Here is a 13,533-nt window from a genome sequence, read left to right on the forward strand (position 1 = left end):
CATTATTTTAAAATTAGCTATTAAATTAACTCGCTATAACATAATAAAGCGACATTTTTAAATAAATGACTAATCTAAAGCAAGAGTCTTATTTATTCTAATTTCTCAACTACAAATGCGTAAATGTTACAAATGCGCAAATGAACACACTAACCCAAGTTAAATACCTTAAGCTTGCTACAATAATAATTAAAGCAATCCCTTTAAATTAACGATTACTCGTATAGAAGAAACTACCTATTTACATTTCTATATCACTAATGTGTACGTTTACTCATTAAATTGAATTTAATACTTAGGATAACAAACTCCACTTACCTCGCGCAAGGCACGCAAATCGAGGAAGTCTTCCAAATCTCTCAACAAGCATCCCAATGAAAAACAAGCCCCATGAATCCACACACGATGCTCACCTAACCATGGCTAAGGCAAGATGAGAGTTATATGACCACCAAATCCGAATTCTAAAGATGAAAGAGGCATACTCAACCTTGCAAATCCCAAAGAAGATGAACCTTGCCCTAAGCGGTGTTGTACCTGCAATCTCCTGCACCCATGAATTCATACAAGCATGCATATACATATACATATTCAATGAAGGCGTTAGCTCAAGATTTATCAAAAGGGTTAGGAACAATTACATTTACACGAGAATCGATGCAAAAGCACAATAATAAGTATGCATAGTTATTTATATTATCTAAACTACACATTTCACCATGGTTAACCTACCTTTCAAGAATGCCACATAGGAAGTCAATCATGGTCAAACGGGTTTTAAAAGCCCGACTAGGGTAGGGGCATTACAAAATTCATCTTGGAAGCATACACTGATGCTGATTGGGCAAGTTGCATTAATGACCGGAAGAGCACAAGTGGTGGTGCATTATTCCTAGGTGACCGGTTGGTCTCATGGAATAGAAAGAAGCAGGATTCAATCTCTCTGTCAACTACTGAAACATAATACATTGCTACTGTTACTTGCCTCTATCAGGTACTTTGGATGAAGTAAACCCTCAGGAACATATAGGTGGACATCACTGATCCTATTCTCATCCAGTGTGATAATTAAAATTCTATGAACATATCAAAGAATCCGGTGATGCATTCTAGGACAAAGCATATAGCCATCAAGTATCATTTCCTCAGAGAGAAGGTTGAAGAACAAGAAGTAAAGATGGACTATGTCCCTACAGGAGAATAAGTGGCAGACATTTTCATCAAACCCTTGCCAATAAGAAATTTTAAGTACTTAGACACAAGTTGGGAGCTGTGTCACCTGCCTTATGAACTTAAGTTAGTAAGGAATTATATGGTTCAGGGGGAGTTCATAGAAAAATCTATAACTCTTGAACCACATGTTGATCATAGGGAAAGTTCAAGGTTGTATGTTTCAGTACCAGTTGTAATCACTGGTATCAGTCTAAGGGGAAGATAGGTATGACTCAAAGGGGGAGTATAGAGTACCCTTTGTCATTGTGTCAATGAGAGATAAATCCACTGGTATGAAGTCTTGCAGTAAGTTGACATCAATGCCAAAGGGGGAGATTGTTAGCACTATTGGCATTAAGTTGCCATTGATGTCAATTGGTTTGGTATGGTCACCGGTGTGTAAGAAGCGGTGTCCGGTTTAAGAAAAGTAAGACATATGATGTTAATCCATGTATGAATAAGCAGACGAAATGAAAGTTACCAGTACGCATGAATTGTGTCATCTGTTGGTAAAACAAGCTTATGGGTAAAGCATAAACCAGTATGAAGGCTAGCTGTTTGTTTGTGATGAAGAGGCAAAATGTTATATAAATTAAAACAACACTCGGTGAGTAGAACAAAAATAATGGCATGAAGACATACCAAAAGGCAAGATGAATTGTTAGGAGGATGTGTTGTCGGTAAGAGTGATTGTTCAGTTTGTCGGTTATACTGGTAAGGTGAATTGAATTGGTAGTCAATATTGGTCAATGAAGAATGTCAAATCGACATAGAAAAGTAAGTAGAGGTGGATGTCGATAAAGATGAAAGATGGAAGACAGGTGGCGATAAAGCATAGGTCGGTGAAGTGTGCATCGACGCAACAGTCAGCAAGAAGGTCAACTTTTATGAAGAACCCACAAGTCATGGAGGATTCCAAAAGATTGCGGCTCAAGGAAGACAAGCTAGCATGCGATTGAGCTCATCTTGCAAGAAGATTTGATTTTTCAACCCATTTGCTAAAGGAAACAATTGAGTCATTAATGGCATATGATAGAGAAAAGTAGAAAAGCATGGTGCAGACCTCTAGATTTAGAAAACGCACATTGGAATATGAGGCGTTGGTGGTATTTATCAATGACATAAAGATCATATCCCTGGAAAAGAAGATCGAATCAAATATAATATGGATCAAGTTGGTGAAGGAAAAACCTAACATGACACTGTTTGAATGTATTTTTTGGTAGGAACCTTAGATGATAAATATGTGAGCTCAAGAAAGAAATCATTGATGCTTGACGTGAAGGAGGAGAGTGAAGAGAGCTTGAGCAAAGAGAAAGATCATCTTCCTTAAAATTTATTCTAAGAAAGTTGCAGAGTGAGTTAGCAGGTGAACCGATGAGAGGGTTTAACTGATAGAGATAGAGGAACCAGTAAACTGGTGCAGGTCTAATAGTTAAGCTAACTGGTGAGGTGTGATTGATCAAGAAGGCATCCCAGTGTGACATAGTGTGTTGTGAGGCTGAGAGAGAAAGAAGAGAGGCCAAGAGTAAGAGGTGAGTGATCAGAGAGAGTAATATGATAACCGACAGTGTGAGAACCAGTGAAGAAGAGAAGGTTGTTAGTAGGCAGAAATCTATTGATCAAGTGTTGCAGAACTTATTTGCAACCAGATGCTATAACTGTATCAAAATTGTATTTCATTATACATCACCAAGTTGGAGCTTGGTGTAGGGGTTGGTGCTCTTTGGGTTGGTACCCTAAATCAGTACGGGTTGGTGCTCCTTGGTTTGGTGCCCTAAATCAGTAGGGGTTGGTGCTCCTTGGGTTGGTGTCCTAAATCATTATAATTCATTGTTTCACTTGTTAGGCTGGATTGAAGCTATAGACTCCAGCAACATTTCTCACTAAGGTTTTTCCCATATTGGGTTTTCCTCGTACATCTCATGTTGTGGGTTGCATTTTTGTGTTTGCCTCTTTTGATATCCACATTTGTCTTACTGATTTGATTGTTAGTGATTAGGGTGATAATAGGTATTCTAAGGTTGTTTTAAAAAGGGAAATAATTTAGGAACCACTGATTCACCCCCCTCTCAGTGGTACTTTGTGTTCAATATATCACAACTAGTTTTTAAGATATTAAAGTTTCCATTTTTTGAAGGGTGCGATAAAGGGTTTAAATTTAATTTTGAGGACTTTAGAGGCTCCAAAACACCCTGAAAAGTGGGCATAAATGGCATAGAAATTGATGAGGTGATAGAGAACTTCATGAGTTTTTCAGTGCTTGAAACGACTCGTCAATTAGACACACGGTTCACAAGTTATGGCGTGTGGAAGTTTGGACTCCTGAAATAGGAAATATTAAATGCATCTGACACATAAATAAGATGTAAAAGGGGGGAACACATGTTGATGTGTGTTTTGATACGTCATAGGGCATCTATAATATAGATAATGTCAGCTCTACTTTATTGGGTGGTTTTAGCCCATGGCTTTGTAATACTGTTTGACAGTTTCTTATTTTGTATCTCCTATATATGAGGTGCACGAGATAGAGGTTGTGTGTAAGAGTTTTATGGCTATTGAGTTACCTCTGAATCTCTAATTTGTGGTACTCCTGTGAAGAGATTTCTCTACAAGTATATTGTAATCTACTATTGCTTGCTGAATAATATATTGAACTACTTTTGGAGTGTAAGGTTTTTATCCTGAAATGGTTTTCCCCATGTAAATCACTATATTGTAGTGTTGTGGTATGCATAATATTATGTTTTTTTTTTTTTAACTCTTGTAATGATCTATAAATTTTTTTGCATTACCCTCCTCTCAAGGTTAGTGTAGGAAGTTGTTCCATTACTTAACTTCCTTACACTAAATTCCTCATCCCTCTTAGTTCGTAACCTATCCCACTCCTAGATCTAAGAATTCTACTCTTGCATGAATACTGACCGATCCTCCTCTGCATGTCTCTACTCTACAAATAATGGAGCCTGGGCATATCAGAGTTGATCTTGTAAAGCCTGAATATGACCCCTAATGGCCCAAGGATCCAAAATCTATGCTACATCACCACCAGTAGGAGCGTCCTCCAACTCGCGAATGTCCTCATCTACGCCTTGTCCACCTCCAACATCACTGACTACTCCCTCATTCATCATCATCATCATCATCATCATCATCATCATCATCATCATCACTACTACTACTCTTTGTGCTCTCTAAGCTATATGATCTTGTTGAGGACTCATTGTCACCCACTGACTCTGTATCTTCTCTGACATCAACATCTATATCTCCCTCCTCTTCCTCTGCATTTGTCGCAACAACAAGGGAAACCAATCTACTTGCCCTACCTCCTCATTGTACACCTCACCTACTATCTTTCCCTCTCATTAGAGCCTATCCTCCTCCATCCACATTTCCTCCTCCATCCCCATCTCCTCCATCACCATCTCCTCTGTTCCCCCTTGCTACCTCAATCGATGCCCCATAGGATTCAATATCAGAACTGTTGGATTTGTTAAAGGCATAGGACAATGAGTAACCCACCATGTATTATACTATGGCATAGTACCTGTGTTGAAAAAATGGTGTCTCAACCTTACATTTACATTAGGTTACTATTTATAGTAAGTTTTTGTTTGAGCATGAAATGGTGAGAAATTCTCCCCAAATCTTCTTGTTGGATAGATGAGCATGTCGATAAATTTTTATCACAAGATCATAGCTAGTTTTGAAGATATTATTTTTTTTTGTTTTTGGAGGGTGTAATTGAAGGTTTAAAATTAATTTTGAGGAATTTAGAGGCTCTCAAATGCCCTAAAAAGTGGGAATAAATAATGTATCTACTTACGAGGTGATAGAGCACTTCGTGAGCTTTTCGGTGCTTTAAACGGTTCGTCAATCGAACACATGGATCACAAGTTATGGCCTCCGAAAGTTTGAACCCATGAAATAGGAAATAGAAATTGAATCAAACACATAAATGAGTTGTAAAATGGAGGAATACGTGTTGATGTATTTTTTGACATGTCATAGGGCATTTATAATGGAGATAAGGTCAACTCCACTTTCTTGGGTAGTTTTAGCCCATGGTTTTGCAATAGTGTTTGACAATTTCTTGTATGGTATCTCCTATATATGAGGTGTGTGAGATAGAGGTTGTGTATAAGAGTCTTATGGGTATTGAGTTACCTCTGAGTTTCTGATTAGTGGTACTCCTATGGAGATATTTGTCTGCAAGTATATTGTAATCTGTTATTGATTACTAAATAATATATTGAGCTTCTTTTGGAGTCTTGGTTTTTTCTCTTGAAAGGGTTTTCCCATGTAAATCACTGTGTTTTTGTGTCATGGTATGCATGACAGTTTGTTTATTTTTGTTAAGTTTTTGTAACTACTTTAACGATCTATAATTTTGTTTACATTACCCTCCTCTCAAGGTTAGTGTAGGAAGTTGTTCTGCTACTTAACTTCCTTACAACACCCCAAACCCACTGCATCGGTCCCAGAGAATCAAACTTAGCATAGGAAACATGAGGCTTGATACAAGCCCCCCAATCAGATACCTCTTGTGTTGATCTAGCAAAATATGTCATATCCTTAGGAATGCCCCAAACCTCTCCAAACTGCCTCAAAACCCAACCAAAAAGATGTACACCTATGATCCATTGGGTCTGCACTATCCTACCAATTAAGCATCTCTACCGATGATAGTAATGAAGGTGTTGATCATCATCCACTCAACCGGGGAAATCCAAATAGGGTCTCTATGTGAAGTGCTAAAGAACATCAATAGCATGCTGCTAGTATAAGGTGTTCCCCATCCCTCTATGTTGAATAGCAACTGTATACTTGTATGCATAGGAATCCTTTGCCTGTAACTGAATGTGTATCACTCGCCGGAAGATGGCGATATGCTCCCAATTCTAGACTTGTAAGAGCATGACCCTGCAACTAATAGATCTATACTCCAAGTATACTACTATATGCATCTAATAGTAGAGCATAGAGAGCACATAGGGACCCCAAGCATAAACCCAACTCTCCTTGATCATACCCATAAGTACCCTCCCCCGACCCATAGGAAAGCCATGACAACTCTGACCAGGAACCAATAACCTAACAATGAGACCACACATGACTATCATCATATCATCATACTCTTGACTGAGATGATCCTATTTGATCTCATATAATCCCTCAATGACTAGATCCTTCTTGCCACACTCATAAAACTCACATAGAGCAACAATACCTATCTTATGATCACAAACAACTCTCTCCCCATGAATAGGTATGTGTATAATCCTCCACATAGCCTCCAATGTCACTAATACCTCACTCGTCGGCAAGTGAAAAGTGTATGTCTATGAGTTCCATCTCTCAACTAGAGAAGTAATCAGACCCTTGTTGGTTGCAACTTCAGAGAGATATAATATGTGATACAATCCAACCTGGCAAAATGGAGCTATGTCATCGATAACCAATTGGTTACACAATGACAAGCCACTAGGCCTATTGTGATGAGTACCAAACACACTGAAGAACTCATGTGATGATAGAAAATTAGAGCATTAGTCAAAATATCCAATTATGAGACAAATTTTAAACAAAAATGTGCAAATTTTTATCAAATCAATGATTGCAAAATAGTTGTTGCTTATGTGAAATAGTTAAAGCTTATGTGATATACTTAATACTAATGTGACACTATTAATACTTTTGTGAAATCATTATAACATATACAAAATTTTATAGTCTCATGTGAAAAACTTAAGTCTTATGTGAAACAAATAATGTATGCAACATGCAAATCACTTATGCGCAAAAGTTAACACTTGTGCGAAAAAATTGAAATATGTATGCGAAATCATTACAAAATTGACATTTTGGAATTTTTTTAAAATGCTTGAAATTAGGCATAATTCGAGAAATTTTTGTATGGTACTTACCATCTTGCCTGTGGCCTCTGGACACTGATATGACCTAACTCACTCAGATAGATGTTGGCATGCTACCTGCCATCACGCTTAGAATGCTCACAAAATGCTCTGAATTCGCTTTGGATGCTCTAAAACCAATGAATACAAATGAATTTAGAAAATTCCTATTTAGAACCAAAATTAGGTTTTTTTTCCTCCAAAATGGCCGTGCATTCTTGTGAACTTTGAAGCACTTGTAGGTTAGTCAAACAAGCTTGAAAAATCATGAAACTTGAAACTATCACTCGTGAGCTCATTATCATCAAATTGGTCTCAATTTCCAAATTTTTTGACCAATTTTATGAGGGGGCATAATTACACCCTACTGTCACTAGGGCATCTTGGGGCAAGAAATATTTCTTTTTCTTTGAAACAACGTTGTTCCAACATTGTCTCAAAGAGGGGCAAATGTAGGCACCTAAAATTGTCGCTTTATTAACATACTAATTATTCCTCTTTATTAATTAAATAATTATTTAATTATTTAATTAATCTAATTTTATTCTTCTAAACTAATTTAATCATCACATTTCATCATTTCTAATTATTCAGTTTCTTCCAATTTCCCTCCAATCATTTAATCATGCAACCTCTCTTCCTTAAATTAATTAAATAATTACTAATTATTTACTTTAAATAAATAATCTTTCTTATTTAATTAAATTCGATTTCTATTTTCCCCTAATTAAATATTTTCTTTAAATTATTTAATTAGCTAACTATGTCTTCCAAATTAAATAAATTCCTCAGATTTATATAATCTAATTTTTCCCTCTGTTGTAAAATTCTAAGTTACCAATTCTAATTTTGCTTCATGTGCATGATTTTAGATATTTTCAAAAATCAAATTTAAATCCAAATTTAAACTAAATGCATTATCATGTTAAATTCCTACATCACATGCTAATTTCTAACTAACACTCACCCCTCAGTTCACTTCCTCAGTCACCTCTCTAATTATTAATCATCTTTTAAGCTCACTTTAGTTCAACCCACGATTCAATTTTACTTCCAATTTCTATAAATTCAACATCAATCTCCTATTTTCATCAGCCACTATCTTCAAAATCTTTGTCTTAATGCAGATTTTCAAGCATGACTCTAAGAGCCATTCAACCACAAGATTGAGAAGAGCAAGGGAGCTTGACAATTTGATTGATCTTTAATTTTTTGTTGATTTCAATTCTACTTTTCATTGTTATTATGGATTAGGCTAATTGGATTTGAGTTTTGATAGTTAACTTGTTAAGTTTAATTGATGATGCCAACTTTTTCTATGATACAATATGGATTGATATGAATCACAAGAAATTGATTATAATTCACTAGTTCAATTTGTAATTGACAAGTAAACCATTTTTGGGAATGAGGTCATCCGATTGAGAACTAACCAAATTCCTAGAGGATTGGTTGCATTGGAAAGGATATTTTATGGAAATGATAGAAATATAATGAATAATGAATCAACTAAGGATGAAAGATTAGAGGAAGTCAACTTAGGTACTCACATCTCCCTAAGAAAGGTATTTATTGGTAATAAATTAAATGCAAAAATTAGGTCCAAGCTTGTTGCCTTATAAGGAAGTATAAGCATGTCTTTGTGTGGTCTTATGATGACTTGAAAGATTAGAGAGAAGACCTTTTCAACCTGAAATTCCTCTAAAAATTGATGCCAAACCATTCACGCAAAATCAAAGACCAATAAACCCTACTCTAGCCCCAAAAATGCAAGAGGAATTGACAAAGCTTAGAGATGGAGGAATCATTAAGCCTATAAGACATTCAACTTGGGTATCTAATTTAGTTCTAGTCAGAAAAAAGAATGGAGACATTCGACTATGTGTTGATTTTAGAAACCTAAATGTCTCCTCTTTGAAAGATAATTAGCTATTGCCCAATATGGAGGCTATGTTGCAGAAAGTAACAGGATGTGAGTTGTTTTCTATGATGGATAGATTTTTAGGATACAACTAGGTTAAGGTCAAGGAACCTGATCAATATAAAATAACTTTTACTATTCCATGGGGAACTTATGTGTATGTGAGGATTCCTTTTGGATTAACAAATGCGGGAGCTACTTTTCAAAGAGCCATTAATGTTGCATTTTCAAGACTTATATATGCAATTATGGTTGTATATCAAGATGATTTGACAACCTATTCTAAGAAGATAAAGGATCATTGTCTCCACTTGTAGAGAATCTTTGATAGAGTCCTATAATATGGAATTTCTTTGAATCCTAAAAGTGTGCATTTGGAGTAATAGAAGATAAATTACCAGGACACATTGTTTCAAAGGATGAAATAAGAATAGAGCCTAAGACGGTGGATGCAATTGATAGAATCCCTATTCCTAAAATAGTAAAATAAATAAAATCCTTCTTTGGCTAGATAAATTTTGTCAAGATAGTCAAACCTATTTCTAAAACGCTAAAGAAGAATGCAATCATAATCTGGGATGATCTTGCAATTAAAGAATTTCAAGCTATTAAGAAGCCCATCAAAGAGGCTCTTGTTTTGATTTCTCTTGATTTTGCTAAGCATTTGCAGTTATTTTCCTTTGCTTCATATCATACTATAGCTACAGTTTTGCTACAAAAGAATTCACAAGGTTATGAACAACCTATAACATTCTTCAGTAAATCTTTACACACAGCTGAATTGAAGTATGACCTAGTTGAGAAACAAGAATATGTGCTTGTAAAGGCCATCAAAACCTTTAGACCTTATTTAGTGGGATCTCAAGTCATTGCTTATGATTTGAGTACAAAAATACAGGATGTTTTTGTTCAAACTGAGACACATGAAGGAGATATAGATGGATTAATTGAATCCAAGAATTTAATATTGATATTCAGATTACAAAACTTGTTTGTTGTCAAGGTTTAGAAAAATTAATGACAAAAACCAATTTGGAGGTGGCTCAGGTCAACATTGTCTAAACTTTGGAGGACAACATATGTATTTTAGAGGGATTTCCATAGTATTTAGATATCATTTCTTAGTTGAGGACTATGAAATTCCTTGACAATTTTATTGGTAATCAAAAGAGAACCTTGAAGCTAAAAGCTCAAAAAATATGTCTTCATTCAAGGAGACCTATATTGGAGAAGGTGGACTATTTTTTTTGTTTAGATGAACATCAAGCTCAATACATCCTAAAGAAAATATATGAGGCTATTTGTGGTGGCCATTGTTGGCTTTTTTTATGTTTATGTTGTGATTGTCATTGATGGACACACACTTGCTTTGAGATCACTTTTTGTATGTATGAGTTATGCTCAACCGGTATTTGTTCCAAACCAGTATTGCATTATAGTCTATAGGATATCAGTGTTTTGCAGAAAGTGTTTACCGATCTCAAGCGGTATGTAGACCTCAAGAGGTTCGAGGATCTCAAGAAGAGCAAAGAAAATGAAGTGACATTTATCATTTTCCCAGTCTTCATTTTTGGACAACCAGTAATCGGTTTAATGTTTAAACCGGTATTACTCTGTGATGAGGTACCAACCAGTAATCGGTAAAGTTGTATGAACCGGTAATACTCTATGAGAGTTACCAACTGGTATTTTTGTGATGAGTTACCATCCACCGACACTTTGATGGTGATTTGTGCCATGTTATCAAATATTTCTAGATGCAATGAACCTAGGAACTTGCAATGTAATCCTATTGGACTGAAATGAAATCAAATTCCTTTTTAAGGACATCATGTCTAGGGTTTTAGGAGAAGTAGCTGTTAGGGTTTTTGGTGGTTGATGAGTTTTTGTATGTGCGATCTTAGGAGAGAAGATCAAGTTTGTGTGCTATAACAGAGTGTGGATTTACTGAAGATTGAAGTAATGCTGAAATGCATTAGCAATGAGCTATCATGGATCTAACTAAGCAGGCTGTGCTATTTGCTATATCATTCACTTGTTGATTACTCACATCTTTGACAAGTCAGAAACCCTTAACCGGGTAGGCCTAGAAAATCCTTTGTAAATCCTCTAACAAGGTGCTTCACATATGTGGATTTGAAATCCTCTCACAAGGTAGTCTTTAATCAGACTTATCTCCTAACAGGATCTGTTTTGATGAAGAATATTGTATGACCTTAACCGGTTTGGTTACTATTCTACAGATAGTTACTTGTGAGTTTCATCTCACCGTGGTTTTTCCCATTTGGGTTCCCACATCAAAATCTCTTGTGTTATGGTGATTGTGCTTTTGTGGGTGAATGCCATATTTGCTATTTTCTTTGCATTTGTGTTAACTGGTTTGTTAGTAAAACTATTATACCAGTTTTCTGCTAAACTGTTTAAGTGTTTAAGTTCAGTATTTTTTGGTATACTAATTCACCCCTCCTCTTAGTATTCATCAATTGGTATCAGATCCAACCTTTCTATAAGTTTAACCACTTGGAAAGAGATATGGGGGAGTACACTGTGAGGGAACTTACTCATCAGCTCACTCAGTCTGAGAAATCCTATGATGAACTCAAAGTCAAGTATAAGGCCTCTCCGGAAAAAAGGAGAGAGCATGCTGAGAAACTGATGGAGCTAACTGAAAATAGTTCCTCTGATGAAGCAGACATGGAAGCCCTAGTTGGAGAAGTTGAAAAGCTGAATGAGTCTAATGCAAACCCGAGAAGGGAACTTGAAGGACTAACTATCAGGATGTGTCAAGAACTTGAGAACCAGAGAAAAGTTGAAGATTTGGTAAAAGACAAAGATCATGAGATCTCCAAGCTGAAGCAAGAAATCAGTGCACTTACTGCTCATCTCCAAGAGAGCAAAGTGGAAAAAGAGGAAATGCAAGGTGAAATAAACATGGCTATTTCTGAGAATGCAACCTTGAAGGAATCCAATGCTTCTATTGCCAAAGAACTTACTGAGTCAAAGGAAATACTTGCCAAATTCAATAAGAGCACTGTCAAGCCAGAGCAGAAGATTGAATCAGCTAAACCAGTGAAGAATACCACTGGACTTGGTTTCTCTGATTATGAGGAAGGTGAGACCTCTAGAGAAAAAAATGTAGCATCAAAGAAGCAACTGACACCAAAGGATAAAGCTAAGAAAAAATTCAAACCTGTTTGCTTTAATTGTCTCAAGGAAGGACATACTGCTAATGTATGTAGAAACAAGGCTTACAATAACTTTCCTTACTTTCTAAACAATAAGCCTAGATCCAATAGATTCAATGGAAATTGTTAAGCATGCAACAAGTCTGAGCATAGAGCATTTGAATGCAGGTCTGTCATGTACACCACCAGAAGGTATCCTCAAAGGAGTCAAGGAGTCTCTCCCCAACCCTCTGGTAACCGAAATCCAAACCAGGTCAATACCTATAATCATCAGTTAGGAAGCGGTGGCTATCAAGCGATAAGCGGATGGAGAGCAACTTGTTTGATCTATCATGGTAGTGGCCACACAGCTACAACATGCAAAATGGAAGAATGGAAACATGAATAATGGACCTTGGAGAGCACCTGGAATGATTTGCTATCATTGCAACAAACCGGGTCATACAGCAAGGTTCTGCAGAACGAGAAAAAATATATTGGATGATATACCCGTCACTCCAGAAGGAAAGATTGATGTTGAAACTGTTCAAGCGGATATGAAGAAAACCTGGAAAAAGAAGCCAGAAGAAGTGTCTCAAGAAAAACTAGTTTCTGCACCTGGTGTGAAAATCTCTAAACCAGCAAACTAAGATACAGGAAAGCTTAGGGGGAACAAATCGGTGAAATGTTTTGAACCCCCGGTTTACACTGGTAAAAGACCTTAACCAGTATGCGATACCTATCAATTGGTAGAAGACCAGAAATGGTAAAAGGCAAATTAGGGTTTACTACCTAATAGTGGAGCATTTATTATAGTAGGTGAAGAATTCATTTAAAAAGTATTTTCAAGTCATTTTCACTTATCAATTTTTGAGCGAAGAAGTTTTCAAGCACAGAATGACAAAAGGCGATTTGTCTTGCAATTTAGAGAGATTTCAAAACCCTGAAGAAGAATCTGAAGATATCATCAATCAGTCAAGTGTAGAACCCAAAGTGGTAATCCAAAAAATGAAGTGGTGAGTGTCAAAGTGGAAATTGCAAGCTCTAAATCTCGACATTCAAAGGTATTTCTCAAGTTTATCTATTTATCATGGCTTCAACATCTCACTCTAGCTCTAGTGCACCTGTTGATTTAGTTGATTTCATACAACGGAAGGCAAACTATAATGCCCTATCCCAAATTGTCATTGGTGTTATAGTAGAGGAAGGTATTTCGGATTGCATTGACTATAAAATTGAAGACCTAGGATCTCTAGTGATCCATTCTCAGTTGATTTTGTTCTGTGGAAAGGACAAGAAGATCAAACCAGAATTC

The sequence above is a fragment of the Cryptomeria japonica genome, chromosome 7 (assembly GCF_030272615.1).
Source record: "Cryptomeria japonica chromosome 7, Sugi_1.0, whole genome shotgun sequence".
In the NCBI taxonomy this organism is placed as follows: domain Eukaryota; kingdom Viridiplantae; phylum Streptophyta; class Pinopsida; order Cupressales; family Cupressaceae; genus Cryptomeria; species Cryptomeria japonica.